Raw genomic sequence first — 20363 nt, forward strand, 5'->3', positions numbered from 1 at the left:
CGTGTTGGACTCAAATGTGAGGATTTTGGCTTGGCGGGAATAGATGGTGTGAGGTACATTTTCTGAACTTGTTGCCTTGGAAATGAAAAAAAAAAAAAAAAAAAAAAAGGTTGTGCAAATTTTATTTTGTGTAATGAACAAACGGCTTGTAACGGCGTTTGTCTTCTAGGACTAAAATGGTTGCTTTTTAATTATCCTGGATGTGTTTGGTATTACCCCAAACCACAGGGTAATTATCTGGAATTTACCCTAATAAAATTGTTAAGTTACTGGAATTGAATTTAAGATCTTCTACTTTAATATTATGTTAAATTATTGATTTTTTCAAAAGTTTAAATTGATAGAAAATGGTGAATTTAATAATTTAATCATAATTTTAACAAAAATTTAATAGGATAATGGGTTAGATTGTACTTGTGGGGCCCAAGAAGTTATGGCCCTGGCCCGTTTTTACATTGGGGCCCAAGGTCCGAGCCGAGGAGGGGTATAGCCGAGGACGTGTAATAAAAGTCCAAGTAGTCCTGAAACATAACCGAGGACAATTCTGTCCTCGGCATATTCGAGGTCCCCCTGAAAGAAAGGGCAAAAGCGGTATAAGAACAGTTTTGGGGAAAAATCTAAAATATCTATGTTGATAGGGAAAGGGACACTGGATAGTATAACGACCAAGGACAAAGGGAAAGCTGCCATTACTGTCATTGAATACTCTACACCTGATAGAGCCATACTCTTCAGCTTTTACAACCACCCCCAACCATTTTGGGTATGGGCTGATGGGACAAGTATCAGTCCTGGAAAGTCGAACCTACATGTGGACGTAGGATAAGGGATACAGGCTAATATAAAAAGGGAAGCAAGCAGTCCGGGAAAGGGGGCTGGGAAAAAAAGGCCAAGAACCAGAGCCTCCCAGACCGCCTCAAGGAGAAAGACTCTTCGAGCGAACACGACCTAATTCTGTACGAACAAAACGACTAACCCTCGTCCGGTGACCAAGGCCTAGCCTTTCAAACCCACGCTGTACAAATGATATTGTTTGGGCCCTCTTTACGTACGAGCCCAGTATCATCTTGGGGTCGTCACGAATTAAGTCCTTACAGTACTATTATATTATTTATTTTTAAAATATATGAGTAATTTTTTTTTCTTAGAAAATGTATGAGTAAATTTAAATGTATAATGTAAACTAAAGTGCCTTAAGTTGCAATTGCCATTCACCATACAATTCGATTTTGTACGTCCACTTATTGTGATTTAATTTTATGCTAAAGTTCTCAATGATAAACTTCTTGTTACCCAATTATTTATTTATTTATTAATTCAATCTTTTTAAATCATATGAACCGTATAAAAAATATCAATTTTCACTATATCAAAGTTTGCACCAAAACTCTAACAAAATTGAAAATAAGATTTTAACTTGTAATGATTCATAGTGAAATAAAATTGCTGCTGTTACAACTTGAACCATGAAAATCATAATTACTGTTGTACGGCACCGAGCTCCCAAAGCCCATACAGGCCTTGGGCCCAGACCCATCTAGGCCCCGGGCCCAAGCCCATACCAGCCTTGGGCGCAGGCCCAGCAGATAGTTCCCGTTACCTTATGCCCTTCTTAAAACTGCCTTAGGGCCAAAAACAAGTTTTGGTTATTAAGCTCCCGGGGTTGACCGGTTAACATTTCCCGGTAGAGCGCATGAGTCAATACCCGGGAAGGTCATGATATGCACGGGAACGTGATTCGCCGAACACAATCGGTGAAAATGGAGCCAAGTTCCAAGATCATAAATGCTGCACCGCCCTCTCACCTAAAACAGCCACTTTAACCAGATAATACTGGACCTTCAATAGCACTAACGATGAACATAATCATGGTCTCCCCACTAACCTTGGCTATAAATAGAGGAAAGTTGGGAGAAGAAGGGGTTCAGAAAAATTGAGAGAAAGGAGTCAAAGAGAGAGCTTTTCAGCTGAGTGTTGCTTTGAGTCTCTCTGCCGAGAACGACCCATTGTAGGAAATCCTTAAACCCACTACAAATAAATTGTGAGCCCAAGGGATCTAAGGCCCAGAGTTCTTGTACTTGGTTCTTACAATTGGCGCCCACCGTGGGGCCATCCTACGAAGCTGTGGTTCGAGTGAGACTCAAGCAAAGAAGATGTCTGAGGAGCGTTCAAGAGGGCACGTTCCGAGCAATTCCGCAGGATCTTCCCGGGGATCGACGTGGAGGGAGAGAAGGCAAAAGCGGCTGGAGGATAGGGAGCATTCAAGAGAAGAGGAAGGGTCCGGATTGGGAGAAGGATCGGACCAAACGCACCGGACGATTTCAAACGTCTCAGCACATCGGCAACCTGATGATAGAGACCGGGAGCTGGAGCGGTTGCGCAGATTGGTAATGGACTTGGAGCTGGAGGCAAGGGGTCGGCGCCACGAAAGGGACCACAACCCCCAACCCAGAAGGAACCGTGGCGAGGAAGGTTCCAGCCGACCTGTTACGCAACAACACCGAGACCGATCCCATTCTCAAGAGTCACGTCGTCACTCCCGGGATATTCGTCGTAGACGGGACCGTTCCCGGTCACATGGATATGATAACCACGGGTCAGAGTCGCCAGAGGAGCGGCAGCACCACAACGCCGCGATGGATGCCATGAGCAGGGCCTTGCGGATGGCGGCCCGGTCTCCATTCTCGGATGAGATTGAACGGGCACCCATGCCGAGCAGATTCACGCGTCCACCATTCAATTCCTATGAGGGGAGGACAGACCCCGTGGAGCATGTCAGTCATTACATCCACATGATGTCGTTGCATGCGCACAACGATGCATTGATGTGTAAAGTATTCCCCTCTAGTCTCGGCTCTACCGCACTGAGATGGTTCAATGGGTTGCGGAAAGGTTCTATACACAGCTTCGCCGAGCTTATTCAGGAGTTCGGCAGCAGGTTCGTAACATGCAGCCGAGTGCAACAACCGGTCGACGCGTTGCTTTCCATGAAAATGAGGGTCGGGGAAACCCTTCGGAGTTATGCCAGCCGATACTGGGAACTCTACAATGAGATTGGTGGGGGAAACGAGAAAATTGCGGCTAGCACCTTCAGGATGGGGCTCCCCGAGGATTCTGAACTACGGGAGTCGCTGACAAGAAGACCCCCGGAGGACATGAGGCAACTGATGAGACGCATAGAGGAGTACAAACGCCTGGAGGATGACCGGCTGCAAAGCAGGGGGAAAGCCCCTTTTTCAGGGAGAGTTCGGCAAAGCTTCTTGCCGCCAAAGCCGAAAAGGGACTTCAGAATGCAGGAACCGGAGGTGCAGATCGAAGGGGTTAATGTGTTGTTTAAAGAGCCCGTGCACAAGATACTGGAACGAATAAGGAACGAGCCATTCTTCAGATGGCCGAACAAAATGGGGGGCGACCCATCTCGGAGGAACCAAAGCCTATACTGCACTTATCACAGAGACAAGGGGCACACCACCGAGCAGTGTAGGGTATTGAAAGATCATCTCGGGCAGTTAGTGAAGGCAGGGCACCTGAAAGAGTTTGTAACAGATTCCACTGACCGGGAGACCGAGCAGGGCGCACCACAGAGAAGGAATCCCCTTCCACCACCCCGGGGAGTAATCAACGTCATTCATGCCGCACCGAGAGGGGCAGCGGCGGCTAGGATGGTGATGACAGTGGCTTGCGCGGAGGGAGAATCATCCAAGAAGCAAAAGAGGGCTGGACGGCTAGACATCTCGTTCGGAGAAGATGATTTCGAAGGAACCATCCAACCCCACGACAACGCTTTGGTGGTGACAGCCCGGATAGGCGGATTCCTGGTGAAGAGGGTGATGATTGATCAGGGTAGTGGGGCTGACGTCATGTACCCGGACCTCTTCGAAGGGCTCGGGTTAAGAACCCAGGATTTGGCGAAGTATAACACGCCATTGGTCTTGTTTGACGGGAGAATTGTGATTCCCGAGGGGCAAATCTCACTCCCAGTGGACATGGAGGGCAAGGAAGTTGTAGTTACGTTCATAGTAGTCCGATCGTTCGCACCTTACACCGCAATCCTGGGGAGGCCATGGATTCACGCCATGGGGGCTGTTCCGTCCACCCTTCACGTGAAAGTAAAGTTTCCTACTGAGTACGGAGTTGTAGAGGTAAGGGGGAATCAGCAGGTGGCGAAGCAATGCCTCATAGCCGCGGTCCAGTGGGAAAAGGAACAGCTCGGCCAAGCTGAGCACGCCGAGAAAGAGACTGCATAGCAATTACAGATACCCCAGGAAAAGGGGGCGGACGTTGCCGAGGAGGTACTGAAGGTAAGAATTCTCCCAGATAGTGACAAATACTTCCAGATAGGTACAAGCATGAATGACCGGGAAAGGGTAGAGATGTTGTTGTTCCTGTTGCAGAACATAGATGTCTTCGCGTGGAACCCGTATGAAGTGCCCGGCGTAGACCCCGAGTTCATTGTTCACAAACTCAATGTGGACCCATCATTTCCTCCGAAAAAGCAGAGGCCGAGAAGAGCGTCAAAGGAGCACGTCGATGCAGTAAACCTGGAGGTCCAGCGGCTGAAGGAGGCCGGGGCCATAAAAGAAATATTCTTCCCGAGATGGCTAGCAAACACTGTCGTAGTAAAGAAGAAGAGCGGTAAATGGAGAGTTTACGTGGACTTCACCGATTTAAACAGAGCGTGTCCCAAGGATCCGTTCCCGATGCCCAAGATTGATCAGTTGGTGGATGCCACGTACGGGCACCCGAGAATGAGTTTCCTGGACGCCTTCCAAGGCTACCACCAGATTGCCTTAGCACCCGAGGACCGAGAGAAGACAGCATTCATATCCCCGAACGCAAACTACCACTACGAGGTCATGCTGTTTGGATTGAAGAATGCCGGAGCTACCTACCAGCGTATGATGACAAGGATGTTCCGGGAGAAAATTGGTTGCACGGTTGAGGTTTACATCGACGACATGGTAGTAAAGAGCAGAAAAGAGTCGCTGCATACTGAAGACCTTCGGGGAGTGTTCGAGATACTACGGCGACACAGGCTGCGCCTCAATGCCGAAAAGTGCACTTTCGGAGTGGGGGCTGGCAAGTTCCTGGGTTATCTGATCTCCACTCGGGGAATAGAGGCTAACCCCGACCAAATAGAGGCAATCAATCGCCTAAAACCACCGAGCAACCCTAAGGAGGTGCAGGTGCTCACCGGGATGTTGGCCGCCTTGAACCGGTTCATCTCCAAGTTTGCCGATCGCTGCCGGCCATTCTATCAACTTCTGAAGAAGTGGAAGGGGTTTCAGTGGGACGAGAGCTGCGATGAAGCTTTTCGAGAACTAAAGGAGTATTTGGCAAAGGCGCCGAGGTTGACGGCCCCGGAGCCCGGGGAGGATCTGTTTATGTACCTTGCAGTGACCAATCATGCCGTAAGTGCTGTATTACTAAGGGACCGGGGAGTGCAAATACCGGTGTATTACGTAAGCAAGACCTTGGTCGATGCTGAGACAAGGTACCTGCCTCTTGAAAAGTTGGTTTTGGCCTTGGTACACGCCACGAGGAAGTTACCACACTACTTCCAGGCACACACAGTGTTCGTCCTCACCGAGTATCCATTACAATCACTGTTGAAGAGATCCGATTTCACAGGACGGATTGCTAAATGGGGGACTCGGTTGGGATCGTTTGACATAAGATACCGACCTAGAAGCTCGGTGAAAGGGCAGATTCTCGCTGATTTCATTGCGGAATTCACACCTAAGAATGAAGGCCAGGTAATCTGTAGTGCGAAGATTCGCCCGTGGAGGTTATTTGTGGACGGCGCATCAAACGCTATGGGGGCCGGGGTTGGTATTGTCATAATCACCCCTGAGGGTATGCGACTGGAACATTCCTTCAGATTGGGGTTCAAAGCCTCGAACAATGAAGCCGAATATGAGGCCCTGTTGGCCGGACTAAGGGCAGTATTGCAGCTGGGCGCCAGGGACGTAGAAATCTACTCAGACTCTCGGCTGGTCGTTTATCAGATCACTGGGGACTTCGAGGCTCGGGATCCTCGAATGAAAGCTTATCTGAGTACGGCAAAGCAGATTATCGGTCAGTTTGGAAAGGTAAAGATATCCCAGGTGTCCCGGTCGCAGAACAAGCATGCTGACTCTCTTGCTACGTTAGCCTCATCGGCTACCGAGGACACCCCGAGGCTTATCACGATTGAACTTGTAAGGGAACCAAGCATCTGTGTGCAGACTGCCCTCGACCGGGCCGGAGTAGAAGTTGCGCAGGTGGCGTTGGCCGGACCATGCTGGATGAACCCGATCATAGACTTTCTTTCTGAAGATAAAGTTCCAGAGGATGAGGCCGAGGCCAATAAGATTCGACGAATGGCTCCCAGGTACTGGTTGTCTTCGGACCGAAAGTTGTACAGAAGGTCCTTCGCGGGCCCTTACCTCTTGTGCCTGCATCCTGAAAAAGTTAAGGAACTTCTAACCGAGCTGCATGAAGGAGTATGCGGCGGGCATGCCGGGGGACGATCTCTAGCACACAGAGCAATGACGCAGGGGTTTTGGTGGCCACAGATGCAGAAGGACGCCGCCGAATACGTTCGGAGTTGCGAACAATGTCAAAGGCACGCCCCAATGATCCATCAGCCTGCCGGACATCTAAATCCTGTCAGCAGCCCGTGGCCATTTGCACAATGGGGGCTTGACATCCTCGGGCCATTCCCCCGAGCAACGGGGAACCGCCGTTTTGTATTGGTGGCCGTGGATTACTTCACAAAGTGGGCCGAAGCTGAAGCCTTGGCCAATATCCGGGATATCGACGTGAAAAAGTTTGTGTGGAAAAACATAGTTACAAGGTTTGGGGTGCCGAATTCACTAGTGACAGACAACGGGCTACAGTTCGACAGCAACGCTTTTCGGACCTTTTGCGGCGAGCTCGGCATCAAGAACAAGTATTCAACCCCGGCATACCCCCAGAGTAACGGCCAAGCTGAAGCAGTAAACAAGACTATCTTGAACGGGCTCAAGAGAAGGTTGGATGGAGCGAAAGGAAGGTGGGCAGAAGAACTACCCAGTGTCTTGTGGGCCTACCGCACGACCCCCAGGAGATCCACGGGGGAAACCCCATTTTCTCTGGCATACGGAGCAGAAGCAGTGATACCGACCGAGGTGAGCTTATGCAGTGCGCGGGTCGTTGGGTTTGACCCTGTACAAAACGCCGACCTTATGATGGAGCAGTTGGATTGGCTAGAAGAATGCAGGGAGGCTGCGACCGTACGTCTTGCCGAGTATCAGCAGAAGCTAGCGCAAAGGTACAACCGAAATGTAAGGACCAGGGAATTCAGTGCCGGGGAATTGGTGTTAAGAAGGGTAGTAGGGAACATGCGGGACGTGGCTGCAGGGAAGCTTGCTCAGAGTTGGGAGGGACCATACAGAGTCACAGCCGTCGCAGGGGCAGGGGCAGGGGCTTACTACTTGGAGGACCTGGACGAGAGGCCGCTCCCCCGACCATGGAACGCCAACAACCTGAAGAAGTTCTACGCGTAACCATCGATGTAAGCCGAAACTTGTATTCTATGAAGATTAAGAGTATGATGAACTTTTTTGTCTTTGCTGTTTTTTACCCTGTAGCCGCACACCAAGAGAATCGCCAGCAGAACCTAAGGACAGAAACCTGACCCTCGGCTCGATCAATATCGCCGAGCAGGTGAAAACCTTACAAACGAAATCCTAAGGACAGAAACCTGACCCTCGGCTCGATCAATATCGCCGAGCAGGTGAAAACCTTACAAACAAAATCCTAAGGACAGAAACCTGACCCTCGGCTCGATCAATATCGCCGAGCAGGTGAAAACCTTACAAACAAAATCCTAAGGACAGAAACCTGACCCTCGGCTCGATCAATATCGCCGAGCAGGTGAAAACCTTACAAACAAAAACCCTAAGGGCAGAAACCTGACTTTCGGCTCGGTCAAAATCACCGAGCATGTGTGAACCCTGCAATTAAATCTATGAGGGCAAAAAAAATTGATTCTCGGTTAAAATCAAACATCCGGACAAACGGAAACTTTGCAAACAAATGCTCGAAGGACGGAAACTCAATTCTCGGTTAAACCAAAACCTGATAAAAACCTAACCCTTTTTACAAAAACTAAGTCCAAATAGCGCTCTCAAAACTACTCACAGCTCCGCACAACAGGTTCTCGGGGGTACATTCTATTAAGCGGCCATAGCATTGGTGTGATTCAAGCAGAGCACAAACGGATATAATTTCATTCAACAAAATTGAAACAGGAAAAGAAAACGGACTTCCAATTAAAAGAGTAAAAGCAATTGTTCAGTCACCACAGCCCGGTGACATGGGCAAATAAAACCAATAAATTAAAACAACGGTTCAATCACCACATCCCGGTGACATAGGCAAATAAAAACGAAATAAAAATAAGCTAAAATAAAATCAACTAGGGGGTTGAGTCGGTGGTGGCACTTCCTGTTGGACGATCAGGGAGAAAGGCTGGGCCTCGTCAAGAAGTTCCTGCACGGTCGGTGTGCTCGTAGCCTCCAGTTCCTCGGGCTCAGCATGAGAGTCTATCTGCTCAACCAACTCCCTCATACTGGCCGTCTCCTCCTCATCTAGAGCAGCCGGGGCGTTCTGGACGGCAGGTACAGGACTCGGAAATGGAATCTGGCCGGGGTCTCTCAGCGGCGAGTCTTCAGGAACTCCCATTGCTTGAAGAGCAGCAAACCACCCGGCCTCGAAACCCATATGCCGAGCCCGAGCCACCACCGGCTCTGCGGAGTTCTCGGCGTCGGCGAAGCCCACGTCGTACCACTTCTGCTCCGCGGCCGCCAAGCCCGCCCTGAGATCAGCTATCTCCTCGGCATGAGAAGTGTTGAGACTGAGGGCTTGGGCCAGTTTAAGTTCCGTCTCATTTTGCCTGGCCAGGAGGTCAGTACACCTCTGTTCGGCAGATGCTCGGAACTTCTCCGCGGCAGCAGCCTTATTCTCGGCAGACTCAGCAATCTTGGCCTTTTCCTTAGCCGTTTTTACTGCTGCCTCCCGCGCCACCTTCTCGCGCTCATTTTCCTCGTCAAGCTCCCGTGCCCGGGCAGCCACAATGTGAGCTAGTTGAGCGGCCTAGCAAGCGTGAAGGTTAGCAAAGTGGCAAAAGGAAATTTACATGGAGCAAATAGACAAAAGAATTACCGCAATGGCGTGCCACTCTAACCGGCGCCCCACGGACTCCTCGGACCCATCCTCAAAGGCGTGCACGTCCTCGGGAAGTTGGAGAGCTCCGGCCAAGGTTTGGGCAATGCGGCCGCCCTCGCCTTTATCCCATATCCGAACAGAGGCCGTTGATGGCAATGGTTTGCCATCCAGAAGGAACTTTGGCTCCCACGCCGGAGCCACTTGGGAGGAGGATGCGCCCCCCGTGCCGGCTTCGGTCTGCGGCTCGCGGATGACAATCCCCCCTGTTGGTCGGGGAGGAGTCCGGACAGCGGCGTCCCCCGGGGCCGTGGAATGTGGCTCGGCCACTTTCTGTTTTTTCCGGGCACGTCCGGACTGCGAGGTTGGAGGAGGTTGAGAAACTGGACCCCGACCCTGGGTAGGCGGGGGCTGGTTGGTCGGCCGGGCACCAGGCACGAACCTGTCTAGGGTCATTATTCGCCTTGCCACCATGCTTGCACCGGGCTGGATCGCTTCAGCTAGCAGGTTAGCCGCGTCTGTCACTTGCTGTTGATGCTCGGCGGGTGGATCCTCGGGATGGGTCTGCTCTTGAGCTTGGTCCCCTTGTTGTATAGCTTCGTGGGCTCTCTCTCTAAGGCGCCGGGATACTTGCTCCGCGGAATCGTCTCGAAGGGGAACTAGTTCGTCCGCGGCAGTGAACCGCCTACCAAATTCCCTCGCTTCCCCGGTTGTAAGCTTCGGCGGCAAGAAGTTCACGTACCGGACGTCTATGTACGAGAGCAGGGGGCTGTCAACTATCAATGCCTGCTTGAATGATTGCCAAGTGGAGTAAACCGGTTCCACGCCGAGGATCAGGTGTGAGGCCCGGAGTTGCCCGTCCCAGTGCACGTAGATCTCGGAACGAAGGACGAAGTTTAAGTCCTTGACGTGGACGGCTCTGAGGTCCTGAGTAAACACTTTGCCGTCTGCAGAAGAACAAATAACACGTTAGCTTTTAACAATAAAAGATTTTCTTTTACTCAAACAACTATAAGAAGGGGAAGGTACGAACCCACTTCACGCCGTGTGAGGGGGCAAGGGATCTCCCCGGCAAACCAATTGCCGCGCACCCTGACAAACTCCCCGGCGGAGTTCCTGTTCGAATCGGGTAGGCACGATATCAGCTGTACCCGAGCATCCCTTGTCTTTAAGTAGTAATTTGTGGATTTGCTCCCACAAAGGCTGTACATTTGGTTAATATCATGGTGATCTAGTTGTAAGTTAAAGGTATGGTTCAACTGGCCGACACAACTAACTACCCGGTAAAAATTGGGGGGAAGCTGGTCGGGGCACAGCCCATAGTAGGTAAGTGTGCTTATCAGGAGGGGATCTACCGGGAACCTAACCCCACCTTCTAAGATGGACATCAAAGGAAAGAAGGCCGTACCATGCCCTCGGTGGAGTTCCATATCACTCTCATGGCAGTAAGCCACGTCCACGTCACTGGGGATACTAAATTTACTCCTAAAGTTGGCCAAAGCAGCCGGGGTATCTAGAAGGTAAGAATAACCCATCTATAAAGCCTAAAACTACAAGAATAAAATCAAAGAGACAAAGCTGAAGGAACAGGAAGGGAAAAAGAGACTTACGTTGGGTTCTAAGGAGGAAAAGAACGCTGAGCAAGCAAGCACACAGAAATGTGGTCGGCAGAGAGTGGGCGCTAAAAATCAGAGGCAAAGGAAAAATGGAGTGACGTTTGGAGAAGAACTATTTATAGAGCCAGAAGAAATGGGGAAAGAAGAAACGCTTGATCAAACAATAAATGGGCACAGCGAACGAGCGACCCAGCAAATGCCAAGCGTAATCGATTTGCGCACCGCTTCGGTTCATGAACCGTCAGGCAATAATGACGTCTGCGCCTGGCGCCGCGAAACGGCGCGTCTTTTGAGATGGCTATTAATGAGAAATGACAGCCAGAAGTCCCAGACTAAAAGATTCCCGAGGTCAAGAAGCCCAGGCAGCTCCTTGATTCTCCTCGGCAACCGAGTATGAATCAAGGGGGGGCTATTGTACGGCACCGAGCTCCCAAAGCCCATACAGGCCTTGGGCCCAGACCCATCTAGGCCCCGGGCCCAAGCCCATACCAGCCTTGGGCGCAGGCCCAGCAGATAGTTCCCGTTACCTTATGCCCTTCTTAAAACTGCCTTAGGGCCAAAAACAAGTTTTGGTTATTAAGCTCCCGGGGTTGACCAGTTAACATTTCCCGGTAGAGCGCATGAGTCAATACCCGGGAAGGTCATGATATGCACGGGAACGTGATTCGCCGAACACAATCGGTGAAAATGGAGCCAAGTTCCAAGATCATAAATGCTGCACCGCCCTCTCACCTAAAACAGCCACTTTAACCAGATAATACTGGACCTTCAATAGCACTAACGATGAACATAATCATGGTCTCCCCACTAACCTTGGCTATAAATAGAGGAAAGTTGGGAGAAGAAGGGGTTCATAAAAATTGAGAGAAAGGAGTCAAAGAGAGAGCTTTTCAGCTGAGTGTTGCTTTGAGTCTCTCTGCCGAGAACGACCCATTGTAGGAAATCCTTAAACCCACTACAAATAAATTGTGAGCCCAAGGGATCTAAGGCCCAGAGTTCTTGTACTTGGTTCTTACAACTGTCAATCCAACTTTCATTTGATTTATCAATCAAGCACTTTTAGTGAATGTGAATGGGTTTGTGATGATTTTTAAGTGTCTAATTATTTTTCAAAATATAGTTTTGTTAGTCACTGAATGAATGCCATAAATTAGAAATACTATCTTATCTACAAAAATAATATAAAATAATATTAAAAAGAAGTATGAAAAAGCATTTGGCCAATAACTCAATAGAGAGAAGACCTCATTATTCTTCAGCCATAGCACTTCCCAAGAAACTAAGGAGTATATATAGCACCGTTTTGGAGCGGACGTCATCAAGCAGCATGAAACCTACTTGGGATTACCTTCCCTAGTTGGTAGATCTAAAAAAAACACCTTTCATGCATTAAAAGAGAGGCTGGAAAATAAACTCTCCAGGTGGAAAGAAAAGATGCTCTCACAAGTAAGGAAGGAAATCCTCATCAAAGCAGTGGCTCAAGTCATCCCTACTTATACAATGAGTGTCTTCAAGCTACTGGATACCTTGTGTGATAAGTTAACTAGCATGGTTCGTACTTTTTGGAGGGGATAGTCGAACGGCAAAAATAGGTGTTGAAGTGGGCTATGTGTGGCTTGAATTGCCACAAGCCCACGTCGGTCACTATTGACCAAATCCTATTTGTAATAGGAAATTTTACTCCAGCCGACTTTGACCTTAATATATATATATTATATATTTTAAGTGCAGCCGTGTGAGAGATTCAAGAAAAATTCCAATTAACCTAGTGAGCAAGCCGCATGAGAGAAAATAGAGAAAAGAGAGGCAGTCAGCTTCTATTCTTATTTTTTCTAAGAGAGAGTGCTAGGGTGTAATTGGGATTTGGGTTTCTTGAGAGTGTTCTTGTGCATTATTGTATTTTTCCCTGATAATAGTGAAATCCCTGCAACTCCGTGGACGTAGGCAAATTGCCGAACCACGTAAATATTGTTTTGTGCGTGTGATTATTTTTCTTTGGCGTGTGTTTTCTCTATTTATTTTGTTTCTCACAGGTTGAGAATTTTGGTTAAATTCCCTACAACTGGTATCAGAGCCTAGGGTTAGGTTTGAGTGGGAGCAATGGCAGAGGAAGCAGGAAAGGCGTCTGGAATAGAAAAGTTTGATGGCACAGACTTCGCTTATTGGAGGATGCAGATTGAAGATTATCTCTATGGGAGGAAATTGCATCTGCCTCTTTTGGGGACAAAACCTGAGGCTATGAAGGCTGAAGAATGGGCTCTTCTTGACAGACAGGTACTAGGAGTTATCAGGTTAACTCTGTCTAGGTCTGTTGCACACAATGTTGTAAAGGAGAAGACCACAGTAGATCTGATGAAGGCTTTGTCTGGTATGTATGAAAAGCCGTCAGCAAACAATAAGGTGCACTTGATGAAGAAACTGTTCAATCTGAAGATGGCAGAGAATGCATCAGTAGCACAACATTTGAATGAATTTAATACTATCACAAATCAATTGTCGTCTGTAGGAATTGATTTTGATGATGAGATTCGTGCTCTGATCGTCTTGGCTTCTTTGCCAAACAGTTGGGAGGCAATGAGGATGGCAGTAAGCAATTCTACAGGAAAGGAAAAACTCAAGTACAATGATATACGAGATTTAATTCTGGCTGAGGAGATTCGCAGAAGAGATGCAGGTGAATCCTCAGGATCTGGTTCTGCCCTAAACCTTGAGACAAGAGGCAGAGGTAATAACAGAAATTCAAATCGGGGCAGATCAAAATCCAGAAATTCTAATCGGAACAGAAGTAAATCTAGATCAGGCCAACAAGTACAATGCTGGAATTGTGGGAAAACAGGTCACTTTAGGAATCAATGCAAAAGTCCTAAGAAGAAGAATGAAGATGATTCAGCTAATGCTGTAACAGAAGAGGTACATAATGCATTACTTCTTGCAGTAGACAGTCCACTTGATGATTGGGTTTTGGATTCAGGAGCTTCGTTTCATACCACTCCACACCGAGAAATCATACATAATTATGTTGCAGGTGATTTTGGTAAGGTGTATTTGGCTGATGGTTCAGCCTTGGATGTTGTGGGTATGGGAGATGTTCGAATATTATTGCCCAATGGGTCTGTTTGGTTACTGGAGAAGATTCGACATATTCCTGACCTGAGGAGGAATCTGATTTCTGTTGGACAACTTGATGATGAAGGACATGCAATACTATTTGTTGGTGGTACTTGGAAGGTTACAAAGGGAGCTAGGGTATTGGCTCGTGGAAAGAAAACTGGTACTCTGTACATGACCTCAAGTCCAAGAGACATAATTGCAGTTGCTGATGCAAGTACTGATACAAGCCTATGGCACCGAAGACTTGGTCACATGAGTGAAAAAGGGATGAAGATGCTGCTGTCAAAAGGAAAATTACCAGAATTGAAGTCCATTGATTTTGACATGTGTGAAAGTTGCATCTTAGGAAAGCAGAAAAATGTGAGCTTCTTGAAAACTGGCAGGACACCGAAAGCTGAAAAATTGGAGTTAGTACACACTGATTTGTGGGGGCCTTCTCCGGTTGCATCCCTTGGAGGTTCAAGGTACTACATCACTTTCATTGATGACTCAAGTAGAAAGGTATGGGTTTATTTTCTGAAAAATAAATCAGATGTATTTGAAACCTTTAAGAAGTGGAAGGCTATGGTTGAGACAGAAACATGTTTAAAAGTAAAATGTTTGAGGTCAGATAATGGAGGAGAGTACATAGATGGAGGGTTCAGTGAGTATTGTGCTGCACAGGGAATTAGGATGGAGAAGACCATTCCTGGGACACCACAGCAGAATGGTGTGGCTGAGCGCATGAACAGAACTCTCAATGAGTGTGCTAGGAGTATGAGGTTGCATGCTGGACTACCAAAAACTTTTTGGGCTGATGCTGTTAGCACTGCAGCTTACCTGATAAACCGAGGACCTTCAGTTCCCATGGAGTTCAGACTTCCTGAGGAGGTTTAAAGCGGTAAAGAGGTAAAGTTTTCACACTTAAAAGTTTTTGGTTGTGTTTCTTATGTTCATATTGATTCTGATGCTCGTAGTAAACTTGATGCAAAGTCTAAAATATGTTTTTTCATTGGCTATGGTGATGAGAAATTTGGCTATAGGTTTTGGGATGAACAAAACAGGAAAATCATCAGAAGTAGAAATGTGATATTTAATGAACATGTTATGTACAAGGACAGGTCAACTGTAGTGTCAGATGTTACAGGGATAGATCAAAAGAAATCTGATTTTGTCAACTTAGATGAATTGACTGAAGGTACTGTCCAGAAAAGGGGTGAAGAAGATAAGGAGAATATAAATTCACAAGTAGATCTGAGTACACCTGTAGCTGAAGTCCGCAAATCTTCCAGAAACATTAGACCTCCACAGCGTTATTCACCCACTCTAAATTATCTCCTGTTGACTGATGGTGGTGAGCCAGAGTGTTATGATGAAGCCTTGCAAGATGAGAATTCAAGCAAGTGGGAGTTAGCCATGAAGGATGAGATGGATTCCTTGTTGGGGAATCAGACATGGGAATTGACTGAATTGCCAGTAGGAAAGAAGGCTTTGCACAACAAGTGGGTATACAGAATAAAGAATGAGCATGATGGTAGCAAACGTTACAAGACCAGATTAGTTGTTAAAGGGTTCCAGCAGAAGGAAGGCATTGACTACACAGAGATATTTTCTCCAGTTGTGAAGATGTCAACAATCAGACTAGTACTGGGAATGGTGGCTGCAGAAAACCTACATCTTGAGCAGTTAGATGTGAAGACAGCATTCCTTCATGGTGACTTGGAGGAAGACCTTTACATGATTCAGCCAGAAGGGTTCATTGCTCAAGGACAAGAGAATTTAGTCTGCAAATTGAGAAAGAGCTTGTATGGCCTAAAACAAGCTCCTAGACAGTGGTACAAGAAATTTGACAGTTTTATGCATAGAATTGGGTTCAAGAGATGTGAAGCTGATCACTGTTGCTATGTTAAGTTTTTTGACAATTCTTACATCATATTACTGTTGTATGTAGATGATATGCTTATTGCAGGGTCTAGCATTGAGGAGATTAATAATCTGAAGAAGCAATTGTCCAAACAGTTTGCAATGAAGGATTTGGGAGCTGCAAAGCAAATCCTTGGTATGAGAATCATTAGAGACAAGGCTAATGGTACATTGAAGCTTTCACAGTCAGAGTATGTGAAGAAAGTTCTCAGCAGGTTCAACATGAATGAAGCTAAACCAGTGAGCACACCCTTGGGTAGTCATTTCAAACTAAGTAAAGAACAATCACCAAAGACAGAAGAAGAAAGGGACCACATGAGCAAGGTGCCCTATGCCTCAGCTATTGGTAGCTTGATGTATGCTATGGTGTGTACAAGGCCAGACATTGCACATGCAGTGGGAGTTATGAGCAGATTCATGAGTAGGCCTGGAAAGCAGCATTGGGAGGCAGTCAAGTGGATTCTGAGATATCTGAAGGGTTCATCAGATACATGTCTTTGCTTCACAGGTGCAAGTTTGAAACTGCAGGGTTATGTAGATGCTGATTTTGCTGGTGATATTGATAGTAGAAAGAGTACTACTGGGTTTGTTTTTACTCTGGGTGGTACAGCTATATCATGGGCTTCAAATCTACAGAAGATTGTTACTTTGTCTAGTACAGAAGCTGAGTATGTTGCAGCAACTGAAGCTGGAAAGGAGATGATTTGGTTACATGGTTTCTTAGATGAATTGGGTAAGAAGCAGGAGATGGGCATTCTACACAGTGACAGTCAGAGTGCAATCTTTCTTGCCAAGAATTCGGCTTTTCATTCAAAGTCGAAGCACATACAGACAAAATACCACTTTATCCGTTACCTTGTTGAAGATAAGCTGGTAATGCTTGAGAAGATTTGTGGATCTAAGAACCCGGCAGACATGTTGACTAAGGGTGTCACTATTGAGAAGTTGAAGTTGTGCGCAGCTTCAATTGGTCTTCTAGCTTGAGGACAGGAGGATGAGTTGCAGGGATGAGGGATTGTGTTATGGAGGATTGTGGCTGATGTTTGCAGCTTGTGAGCCCTTAAGGGCTAAGGTGGAGCTGATGGAGGAGTTTGCTCGTGTAGCTTGATCAATTCAAGCCAAGGTAGAGATTTGTTGAAGTGGGCTGTGTGTGGCTTGAATTGCCACAAGCCCACATCGGTCACTATTGACCAAATCCTATTTGTAATAGGAAATTTTACTCCAGCCGACTTTGACCTTAATATATATATATTATATATTTTAAGTGCAGCCGTGTGAGAGATTCAAGAAAAATTCCAATTAACCTAGTGAGCAAGCCGCATGAGAGAAAATAGAGAAAAGAGAGGCAGTCAGCTTCTATTCTTATTTTTTCTAAGAGAGAGTGCTAGGGTGTAATTGGGATTTGGGTTTCTTGAGAGTGTTCTTGTGCACTATTGTATTTTTCCCTGATAATAGTGAAATCCCTGCAACTCCGTGGACGTAGGCAAATTGCCGAACCACGTAAATATTGTCTTGTGCGTGTGATTATTTTTCTTTGGCGTGTGTTTTCTCTATTTATTTTGTTTCTCACAGGTTGGGAATTTTGGTTAAATTCCCTACAATAGGATGGCATGTTTGAGCTGGGATAAGATGTGTGCACCTAAAAAGGATGGGCAGCTTGGCTTTTGAGACCTTCGTGCTTTTAACTTGGCACTTCTATCAAAGCAAGGCTGGCATTTACAGACAAACACACACTCACTGGTATACCGTGTTCTCAAAGCTCGTTATTTTCCTAACAGTGATTTTCTCCATGCAGAGCTTGGCTGACAACCTTCCTATGCATGGCGAAGCCTCATGGCAGCCTAACACATTGTCGATGCCAGTCACCGTTGGCAGGTGGGAGATGGCACTACTATCCGAGTGTGGAGAGACAGATAGATCCCACAACCATCTACTTTTCGCGCTATCACCTTGTCAAATACGCTCCACATTGATTCCACGGTCTCCGAGCTTATCGATGAAGCGACAGGTGAATGGAAGGCTACTTTGATCAAGCAGATTTTCCTACCTACTAAAGCCCGGACCATTCTAAGCATCCCACGGAGCCATCGACGTACTCAAGACCGCATGGTTTGGGCCTATACACCTAAAGGAAGCTTCACGGTGAATAGTGCCTACAAAGTGGCCATCACTATGCCACTAAATACCACCACGGAGGGTGCCTCAACCAATGATATGATGAGACGGTTTTGGTGAAAAATTTGGAGCCTTGATATCCCTAACAAATTGAAAACTTTTGCATGGAAAGCAAGCCGCCACATCCTCCCTACGAAGTTAAACCTTTGTCGTCGTGGAGTGATTGACAATGCCACCTGTAAAGCATGCGGTCGGGCTAAAGAAACAAGTGGACATTTGTTTTGGGATTGCACCAAGGCATGTGAAGTATGGTTGGCCACGGGAAAATCTTTTGATGCTAGGGGTGTCAGCTTCAAGGATTTTATTGATCTTCTCTAGTACCTAATCTTTGTGCAGCACATGGGAAATGACTTGGTCGAGCTTATTATCACAGTGGCATGGTGCATGTGGTACAACCGCAACAAGACAAGGCTTGGCTCCACCAAACAGACCTACCATGAGATTATCCACAAAGCTCACTCCATCCTCAATGACTTCCAGCTAGCTCACCTTGCTTGGCCTCTCTTCAAGGAACAAGCGGATCCTCGTTGGATTCCACCATCACACCCATGGTACAAAGTTAACATAGACGCTACAATCTTTTCAGACATTTACACAATCGACATCGGGGTTATAATACGTGACCATGAGGGGTCGATGATAGCCGCTTTGAGTAAGCACTTACCACTATCGCTTGGTCCATTAGAGGCGGAAGCAAAAGCCGCGGATGAAGCGGTCTCCTTTGCATGGGACGTTAGGGTGAGGGAGGTGATATTTGAGACGGACTCGAAGGTGGTCTCTAGTGCCCTATGTGGTACCATTACACCCCAAGACTCAATTATGGATATCATTGGAGGACCTCTTCACCGACTACAAGCCTTTCGATGAACTCATGATCAGTTTCAACATGTGAATCGGGAAGCTAACCAGGCAGCACATACTTTAGCGCGACATGCTAAAGGAATTAGTGAATTTGTTACTTGGATAGAGGAGAGCCCACCCTTCCTTGAACCCCTTGTGTTTCGGGAAGCTTTGTAACTTATCCTCTTCTTTTTTTCAATAAAGTTTCAGTATTTCTCATAATAATATATATATATATATATATATATATAAAAGGTTGGGATCATGTTACCCTGGTGTAACTCTAAGCAGTATTACACCACTCAATAACTTGTTATTGAATTCATATTTTGAAAATCTTACCGTTAGATTACATGTTCTATATGTTTTTAACATGCATGTCAATTTTCATGCTAATCGAATGTTATTTACCATTTCATCCATAAACACATTTTTTATTCATTATTTTAAACTACAAACACTTAAATTTAAATAATTGATTGATGACATGACTATTGATATTCGATTACCTTGAAATTTTGCAAGTATAGAGAATATACGAAAATAATGTAATCCAACGATGTAAGTTGAACCTAACCCATATATATATGGGTCCGGTTAATGTGTGCCTTTAGGCTTTTTATTTTTGAAAACATTTTCTCGGGAATTGAAAAAGTTGTCATTACTTTTTCAATTCTCGAGAAATTTTTTTTCAAAAATGAAAATTAATGTATGTCCTTAGGGCACACATTAGTAAAATCCTATATATATATATAGAGAGAGAGAGAGAGAGAGAGAGAGGGAGAGAGAGAGAGAGAAGAAGTATAAAAAAAGGCCAGTCAAAGGCTTTCGTTTGTGGACCTTGGTTTTCATTTGTGGATCTTGGATCTCGAAAGGGCTTTTGTATTTAGGACTATTACTGTTTTTTGGGTTTTATACCCTTCTTTTTTTTTTTGGTTAAAAGAACATAAATAATACAAACTAGGAAGCCAAAATGGCTGGCATTATACTTTGTATCTGGGGTGATTATTGATTGCTGGTGTATGAAAAAACAATAAAAAATGTGAAAATGGTGGAAAACATTGGAAATCATTAAAGACTGTAATTTTTGAAAATGTTAGAAAGAAAAAAAATCCTGTAATTTTATCCCCTTGAGCAATTCTTATAATGATCTTAGGCTCGTCTAAATATCACTGTCAATTTGTAAAATGGTGTTTGTTTCAATGAAATCATTTGAATTATTGAAAAGAAATATTAAATTTGAATCTAAAAAATAATAATAATAAATTTTGGGTATGTAATATTATATCATTTTTTTTTTATAAAAAAAAAAATCCTTTGGCTTTGCTCTATAATCAAACAGAGAGATGCAAACTAGTTTTTGTGTGCGTGTTTATTTTTTTCATAAAATTTCATTTTCCAAGAAAATGAAGAGATGCTGGTTGTGCATATAAAGGAGAAAGATGAAAAAAAAAAAAAAAAACACATAAAATAATTAGTTTTTTTATTTTTTATTTTTTTTTATGTAGTCAAAACAACATAGTTTTAAGG

The sequence above is a fragment of the Quercus robur genome, chromosome 2 (genome assembly GCF_932294415.1).
Source record: "Quercus robur chromosome 2, dhQueRobu3.1, whole genome shotgun sequence".
Classification (NCBI taxonomy): Eukaryota; Viridiplantae; Streptophyta; class Magnoliopsida; order Fagales; family Fagaceae; genus Quercus; species Quercus robur.